This window comes from Mytilus galloprovincialis, chromosome 10, assembly GCF_965363235.1.
Source record: "Mytilus galloprovincialis chromosome 10, xbMytGall1.hap1.1, whole genome shotgun sequence".
NCBI classification, from domain to species: domain Eukaryota; kingdom Metazoa; phylum Mollusca; class Bivalvia; order Mytilida; family Mytilidae; genus Mytilus; species Mytilus galloprovincialis.
Window position 1 is genome coordinate 19,433,727 of NC_134847.1, and position 9,635 is coordinate 19,443,361.

The 9,635-nt window shown below is 28.9% G+C and overlaps 1 long non-coding RNA gene across 2 annotated transcripts; it reads right to left on the minus strand.

The window, feature by feature from the left end:
* Positions 1–1,024: 1,024 nt before the first annotated feature.
* LOC143049988 (uncharacterized) lies at positions 1,025–6,495 on the minus strand. Of its 2 annotated transcripts, none has more exons than XR_012970387.1 (3): positions 6,426–6,495; positions 2,133–2,200; positions 1,025–1,196 (listed from the first exon to the last, which is right to left on the minus strand). It is a non-coding gene; the product is annotated as an uncharacterized LOC143049988 (long non-coding RNA). The 2 variants fall into 2 exon arrangements; XR_012970388.1 differs by lacking the exon at positions 2,133–2,200 and adding an exon at positions 3,474–3,538.
* Between the last annotated feature and the right edge of the window lie 3,140 nt (positions 6,496–9,635).

Sequence of the window (9,635 nt, forward strand, 5' to 3'; positions counted from 1 at the left end):
ATGTCAAATTTTAAATCAGCGACACTTATTTACAATTACTATCAATTCTAATTAAAAAATGCCGCATTCGAATCGAAATTTTAATAAAAGAAATTGATTTAACACCAAATTTGTCATAAAATTCTTAGCTATTGTTACAGTAAAACATAGTTTCAAGTACAATTTTAATGAGCAAATACTAACATGTGACTCATCCTGGTGCGTTATCTTCCATGAAATCCCTCTCGTTGGAGTGGAACATATATGGGTATCTGTAACAAAAGAAAATTATAAATTAGTATCAGCTTTAAAATGGGAAATATTTTTTAGCTATTGAAATTAATGTGATGTGTTTTATGTCAAATTTTAAATCAGCAACACTTAATTTACAATTACGATCAATACTAATTAAAAAATGCCGCATTCAAATCAAAATTTTAATAAAAGAAATTGATTTAAGACCAAATTTGTCATAAAATTCTAAGCTATTGTTACAGTAAAACATAGTTTCAAGTACAATTTTAATGAGCAAATACTAACATGTGACTCATCCTGGTGCGTTATCTTCCATGAAATCCCTCTCGTTGGAGTGGAACATATATGGGTATCTGTAACAAAAGGAAATTATAAATTAGTATCAGCTTTAAAATGGGGAATATTTTTTGGCCATTTAAATTAATATGATGTGTTTTATGTCAAATTTTAAATCAGCGACACTTAATTTACAATTACTATCAATTCTAATTAAAAAATGCCGCATTCGAATCGAAATTTTAATAAAAGAAATTGATTTAAGACCAAATTTGTCATAAAATTCTAAGCTATTGTTACAGTAAAACATAGTTTCAAGTACAATTTTAATGAGCAAATACTAACATGTGACTCATCCTGGTGCGTTATCTTCCATGAAATCCCTCTCGTTGGAGTGGAACATATATGGGTATCTGTAACAAAAGAAAATTATAAATTAGTATCAGCTTTAATCAACACTTAATTTACAATTACGATCAATACTAATTAAAAAATGCCGCATTCGAATCGAAATTTTAATAAAAGAAATTGATTTAAGACCAAATTTGTCATAAAATTCTAAGCTATTGTTACAGTAAAACATAGTTTCAAGTACAATTTTAATGAGCAAATACTAACATGTGACTCATCCTGGTGTGTTATCTTCCATGAAATCCCTCTCGTTGGAGTGGAACATATATGGGTATCTGTAACAAAAGGAAATTATAAATTAGTATCAGCTTTAAAATGGGGAATATTTTTGGCTATTGAAATTAATGTGATGTGTTTTATGTCAAATTTTAAATCAGCGACACTTATTTACAATTACTATCAATTCTAATTAAAAAATGCCGCATTCGAATCGAAATTTTAATAAAAGAAATTGATTTAAGACCAAATTTGTCATAAAATTCTTAGCTATTGTTACAGTAAAACATAGTTTCAAGTACAATTTTAATGAGCAAATACTAACATGTGACTCATCCTGGTGCGTTATCTTCCATGAAATCCCTCTCGTTGGAGTGGAACATATATGGGTATCTGTAACAAAAGAAAATTATAAATTAGTATCAGCTTTAAAATGGGAAATATTTTTTAGCTATTGAAATTAATGTGATGTGTTTTATGTCAAATTTTAAATCAGCAACACTTAATTTACAATTACGATCAATACTAATTAAAAAATGCCGCATTCGAATCGAAATTTTAATAAAAGAAATTGATTTAAACAAATTTGTCATAAAATTCTAAGCTATTGTTACAGTAAAACATAGTTTCGAGTACAATTTTAATGAGCAAATACTAACATGTGACTCATCCTGGTGCGTTATCTTCCATGAAATCCCTCTCGTTGGAGTGGAACATATATGGGTATCTGTAACAAAAGGAAATTATAAATTAGTATCAGCTTTAAAATGGGGAATATTTTTTGGCTATTGAAATTAATGTGATGTGTTTTATGTCAAATTTTAAATCAGCGACACTTAATTTACAATTACTATCAATTCTAATTAAAAAATGCCGCATTCAAATCGAAATTTTAATAAAAGAAATTGATTTAAGACCAAATTTGTCATAAAATTCTAAGCTATTGTTACAGTAAAACATAGTTTCAAGTACAATTTTTATGAGCAAATACTAACATGTGACTCATCCTGGTGCGTTGTCTTCCATGAAATCCCTCTCGTTGGAGTGGAACATATATGGGTATCTGTAACAAAAGGAAATTATAAATTAGTATCAGCTTTAAAATGGGAAAGATTTTTTGGCTATTGAAATTAATGTGATGTGTTTTATGTCAAATTTTAAATCAGCAACACTTAATTTACATTATTATCAATTCTAATTAAAAAATGCCGCATTCGAATCGAAATTTTAATAAAAGAAATTGATTTAAACAAATTTGTCATAAAATTCTTACCTATTGTTACAGTAAAACATAGTTTCAAGTACTATTTTAATGAGCAAATACTAACATGTGACTCATCCTGGTGCGTTATCTTCCATGAAATCCCTCTCGTTGGAGTGGAACATATATGGGTATCTGTAACAAAAGGAAATTATAAATTAGTATCAGCTTTAAACTGGGGAATATTTTTTGGCTATTGAAATTAATGTGATGTGTTTTATGTCAAATTTTAAATCAGCGACACTTAATTTACAATTACTATCAATTCTAATTAAAAAATGCCGCATTCAAATCGAAATTTTAATTAAAGAAATTGATTTAAGACCAAATTTGTCATAAAATTCTAAGCTATCGTTACAGTAAAACATAGTTTCAAGTACAATTTTAATGAGCAAATACTAACATGTGACTCATCCTGGTGCGTTATCTTCCATGAAATCCCTCTCGTTGGAGTGGAACATATATGGGTATCTGTATTAAAAGGAAATTATAAATTAGTATCAGCTTTAAAATGGGGAATATTTTTTGGCTATTGAAATTAATGTGATGTGTTTTATGTCAAATTTTAAATCAGCAACACTTAATTTACAATTACTGTCAATTCTAATTAAAAAATGCCGCATTCGAATCGAAATTTTAATAAAAGAAATTGATTTAAGACCAAATTTGTCATAAAATTCTAAGCTATTGTTACAGTAAAACATAGTTTCAAGTACAATTTTAATGAGCAAATACTAACATGTGACTCGTCCTGGTGCGTTATCTTCCATGAAATCCCTCTCGTTGGAGTGGAACATATATGGGTATCTGTAACAAAAGGAAATTATAAATTAGTATCAGCTTTAAAATGGGAAATATTTTTTAGCTATTGAAATTAATGTGATGTGTTTTATGTCAAATTTTAAATCAGCGACACTTAATTTACAATTACTATCAATTCTAATTAAAAAATGCCGCATTCGAATCGAAATTTTAATAAAAGAAATTGATTTAAGACCAAATTTGTCATAAAATTCTAAGCTATTGTTACAGTAAAACATAGTTTCAAGTACAATTTTAATGAGCAAATACTAACATGTGACTCATCCTGGTGCGTTATTTTCCATGAAATCCCTCTCGGAGTGGAACATATATGGGTATCTGTAACAAAAGGAAATTATAAATTAGTATCAGCTTTAAAATGGGAAATATTTTTTAGCTATTGAAATTAATGTGATGTGTTTTATGTCAAATTTTAAATCAGCAACACTTAATTTACAATTACGTTCAATACTAATTAAAAAATGCCGCATTCGAATCGAAATTTTAATAAAAGAAATTGATTTAAGACCAAATTTGTCATAAAATTCTAAGCTATTGTTACAGTAAAACATAGTTTCAAGTACAATTTTAATGAGCAAATACTAACATGTGACTCATCCTGGTGCGTTATCTTCCATGAAATCCCTCTCGTTGGAGTGGAACATATATGGGTATCTGTAACAAAAGGAAATTATAAATTAGTATCAGCTTTAAAATGGGGAATATTTTTGGCTATTGAAATTAATGTGATGTGTTTTATGTCAAATTTTAAATCAGCGACACTTATTTACAATTACTATCAATTCTAATTAAAAAATGCCGCATTCGAATCGAAATTTTAATCAAAGAAATTGATTTAAGACCAAATTTGTCATAAAATTCTAAGCTATTGTTACAGTAAAACATAGTTTCAAGTACAATTTTAATGAGCAAATACTAACATGTGACTCATCCTGGTGCGTTATCTTCCATGAAATCCCTCTCGTTGGAGTGGAACATATATGGGTATCTGTAACAAAAGAAAATTATAAATTAGTATCAGCTTTAAAATGGGAAATATTTTTTAGCTATTGAAATTAATGTGATGTGTTTTATGTCAAATTTTAAATCAGCAACACTTAATTTACAATTACGATCAATACTAATTAAAAAATGCCGCATTCGAATCAAAATTTTAATAAAAGAAATTGATTTAAGACCAAATTTGTCATAAAATTCTAAGCTTTTGTTACAGTAAAACATAGTTTTAAGTACAATTTTAATGAGCAAATACTAACATGTGACTCATCCTGGTGCGTTATCTTCCATGAAATCCCTCTCGTTGGAGTGGAACATATATGGGTATCTGTAACAAAAGGAAATTATAAATTAGTATCAGCTTTAAAATGGGGAATATTTTTTGGCCATTTTAATTAATATGATGTGTTTTATGTCAAATTTTAAATCAGCGACACTTAATTTACAATTACTATCGATTCTAATTAAAAAATGCCGCATTCGAATCGAAATTTTAATAAAAGAAATTGATTTAAGACCAAATTTGTCATAAAATTCTAAGCTATTGTTACAGTAAAACATAGTTTCAAGTACAATTTTAATGAGCAAATACTAACATGTGACTCATCCTGGTGCGTTATCTTCCATGAAATCCCTCTCGTTGGAGTGGAACATATATGGGTATCTGTAACAAAAGAAAATTATAAATTAGTATCAGCTTTAATCAACACTTAATTTACAATTACGATCAATACTAATTAAAAAATGCCGCATTCGAATCGAAATTTTAATAAAAGAAATTGATTTAAGACCAAATTTGTCATAAAATTCTAAGCTATTGTTACAGTAAAACATAGTTTCAAGTACAATTTTAATGAGCAAATACTAACATGTGACTCATTCTGGTGTGTTATCTTCCATGAAATCCCTCTCGTTGGAGTGGAACATATATGGGTATCTGTAACAAAAGGAAATTATAAATTAGTATCAGCTTTAAAATGGGGAATATTTTTGGCTATTGAAATTAATGTGATGTGTTTTATGTCAAATTTTAAATCAGCGACACTTATTTACAATTACTATCAATTCTAATTAAAAAATGCCGCATTCGAATCGAAATTTTAATAAAAAAAATTGATTTAAGACCAAATTTGTCATAAAATTCTTAGCTATTGTTACAGTAAAACATAGTTTCAAGTACAATTTTAATGAGCAAATACTAACATGTGACTCATCCTGGTGCGTTATCTTCCATGAAATCCCTCTCGTTGGAGTGGAACATATATGGGTATCTGTAACAAAAGAAAATTATAAATTAGTATCAGCTTTAAAATGGGAAATATTTTTTAGCTATTGAAATTAATGTGATGTGTTTTATGTCAAATTTTAAATCAGCAACACTTAATTTACAATTACGATCAATACTAATTAAAAAATGCCGCATTCGAATCGAAATTTTAATAAAAGAAATTGATTTAAACAAATTTGTCATAAAATTCTAAGCTATTGTTACAGTAAAACATAGTTTCGAGTACAATTTTAATGAGCAAATACTAACATGTGACTCATCCTGGTGCGTTATCTTCCATGAAATCCCTCTCGTTGGAGTGGAACATATATGGGTATCTGTAACAAAAGGAAATTATAAATTAGTATCAGCTTTAAAATGGGGAATATTTTTTGGCTATTGAAATTAATGTGATGTGTTTTATGTCAAATTTTAAATCAGCGACACTTAATTTACAATTACTATCAATTCTAATTAAAAAATGCCGCATTCAAATCGAAATTTTAATAAAAGAAATTGATTTAAGACCAAATTTGTCATAAAATTCTAAGCTATTGTTACACTAAAACATAGTTTCAAGTACAATTTTAATGAGCAAATACTAACATGTGACTCATCCTGGTGCGTTATCTTCCATGAAATCCCTCTCGTTGGAGTGGAACATATATGGGTATCTGTAACAAAAGGAAATTATAAATTAGTATCAGCTTTAAAATGGGGAATATTTTTTGGCTATTGAAATTAATGTGATGTGTTTTATGTCAAATTTTAAATCAGCGACACTTAATTTACAATTACTATCAATTCTAATTAAAAAATGCCGCATTAGAATCGAAATTTTAATAAAAGAAATTGATTTAAGACCAAATTTGTCATAAAATTCTAAGCTATTGTTACAGTAAAACATAGTTTCAAGTACAATTTTAATGAGCAAATACTAACATGTGACTCATCCTGGTGTGTTATCTTCCATGAAATCCCTCTCGTTGGAGTGGAACATATATGGGTATCTGTAACAAAAGGAAATTATAAATTAGTATCAGCTTTAAAATGGGGAATATTTTTGGCTATTGAAATTAATGTGATGTGTTTTATGTCAAATTTTAAATCAGCGACACTTATTTACAATTACTATCAATTCTAATTAAAAAATGCCGCATTCGAATCGAAATTTTAATAAAAGAAATTGATTTAACACCAAATTTGTCATAAAATTCTTAGCTATTGTTACAGTAAAACATAGTTTCAAGTACAATTTTAATGAGCAAATACTAACATGTGACTCATCCTGGTGTGTTATCTTCCATGAAATCCCTCTCGTTGGAGTGGAACATATATGGGTATCTGTAACAAAAGGAAATTATAAATTAGTATCAGCTTTAAAATGGGGAATATTTTTTGGCTATTGAAATTAATGTGATGCGTTTTATGTCAAATTTTAAATCAGCGACACTTAATTTACAATTACTATCAATTCTAATTAAAAAATGCCGCATTCGAATCGAAATTTTAATAAAAGAAATTGATTTAAGACCAAATTTGTCATAAAATTCTAAGCTATTGTTACAGTAAAACATAGTTTCAAGTACAATTTTAATGAGCAAATACTAACATGTGACTCATCCTGGTGTGTTATCTTCCATGAAATCCCTCTCGTTGGAGTGGAACATATATGGGTATCTGTAACAAAAGGAAATTATAAATTAGTATCAGCTTTAAAATGGGGAATATTTTTTGGCTATTGAAATTAATGTGATGCGTTTTATGTCAAATTTTAAATCAGCGACACTTAATTTACAATTACTATCAATTCTAATTAAAAAATGCCGCATTCGAATCGAAATTTTAATAAAAGAAATTGATTTAAGACCAAATTTGTCATAAAATTCTAAGCTATTGTTACAGTAAAACATAGTTTCAAGTACAATTTTAATGAGCAAATACTAACATGTGACTCATCCTGGTGTGTTATCTTCCATGAAATCCCTCTCGTTGGAGTGGAACATATATGGGTATCTGTAACAAAAGGAAATTATAAATTAGTATCAGCTTTAAAATGGGGAATATTTTTGGCTATTGAAATTAATGTGATGTGTTTTATGTCAAATTTTAAATCAGCGACACTTATTTACAATTACTATCAATTCTAATTAAAAAATGCCGCATTCGAATCGAAATTTTAATAAAAGAAATTGATTTAAGACCAAATTTGTCATAAAATTCTTAGCTATTGTTACAGTAAAACATAGTTTCAAGTACAATTTTAATGAGCAAATACTAACATGTGACTCATCCTGGTGCGTTATCTTCCATGAAATCCCTCTCGTTGGAGTGGAACATATATGGGTATCTGTAACAAAAGGAAATTATAAATTAGTATCAGCTTTAAAATGGGGAATATTTTTTGGCTATTGAAATAGGTTGAAGTTGCGCCTTTTTGTAAACAGTAATTTGGCAAACAAATCATATCATTAACTGTAACAGTTTCTTTTGAATAACGATAACAAGCAAAATTCAAAATTGATAACATGCCGTTGACCTTCGATCTTGATCTCAATTTCAAGGTCATAGGTCAGTGAACTCAAAACGGAAGGTCAATCACTTGTATGGTTGTGGAGAAATACTGATTTGAAATACATAAGGGGAGAAAACTCCTATAAGGGTTAACCAAAACACTTGGACTGAAATAGGTTGAAGTTGCGCCTTATTGTAAACAGTTATTTGGCAAACATATATCATTTACTGTCACAGTTTCTGTGGAATAATGATAACAAGCAAAATTTTAAATTTAAAACATGACCTTGACCTTTGACCTTGACTTCGATTTTCTTCAAATGGACCAAGGACTTCATATCAAAAGACTGTAGGCCTCTACGACTTATAACGTATGAATTTATCCAACAAATCGCCTATATTAAATTTTCAAAGATGTCTTCTGATCACTCAAGTCAAAATAAACCAAATTATTCTCAAGAGTAGACAAACAATTTGGTGAAAACAGTTTGCTAAAATCTTTTACGGTTTTAGAGACATAGCGATAACAAGAAAAAGGGAACGCGGGGAGGTAACTCCTATAAGAATAAGTGTTCGGTCACACAGGGTGAGTTTTGAAACCCTATTACTGTACAACATCATTGGCCAAAAAATCCATTCGATATGTTGTAAGACAAAAAAGCATCTCAGACGGCAGAAGAAAAAAAATAATCAGAAGAAAAACAAAAGGTCTTTCCACGAAAAGTGGAAAGACCTAATTCTAATGACCAAGTACAATGTACTAACTATGCGACTCATCCTGGTGTGTTACCTGCAATTTATACAAAGTATTGTTTTCACCCCTTTTTGGCCCCCAAATTCTAAGCAGTTTGGGCCATAACCACCTAAATCAATTCAAACCTTCCTTTCTAAAATAGAACCTTGTGGCACAATTTCAAAAAGATCCATACACTTACACAAATTATTGTCTCGAAACTAGAAAAATACCTATTTTGACCCCTTTTGGGCCCCTTGTTTCTAAACTATTGAGACAAAAACTCCCAAAATCAATTCCTGTACTGGTTATAAACCTTATGTTAAAATTCTATTGATTTCTATTTACTTATTCATAAGTTATTATGCAGAAACCATCTGTCTTTGGACAACGCTGACAACGAAGTGATATCAATATACAACCAATTTTTTTTTAATTTTGGCAGTCATTTAAAAAGGAGCGGTCATAATAGCTGTATCATAAGCATTTTAACCAATTCTCCATATTTGTAATTAAGACAATAGAAGAAATTGATTCAACTGAAAAAACAAAACTTACTTTTAAATCTCTGAAATTTTCTTTATGGTACAAGTTTTTATCATTAAACAAGAATGTGTCCAAAGTACACGGATGCCCCACTCGCACTATCCTTTACCATGTTGCATGGACCGTGAAACTGGGTAATAATCTAATTTGGCATTAAAATTAGAAAGATTATACTATAGGGAACATATGTACTAAGTTTCAAGTTGATTGGACTTCAATTTTATCAAAAACTACCTTGACCAAAAACTTTAACCTGAAACTCCCACTTTCATTTTCTATGTTTAGTGGACCGTGAAATTGGGGTCAAAAGTCTAATTTGGCTTTAAAATTAAAAAGATCATATCATAAGCAACAAGTTT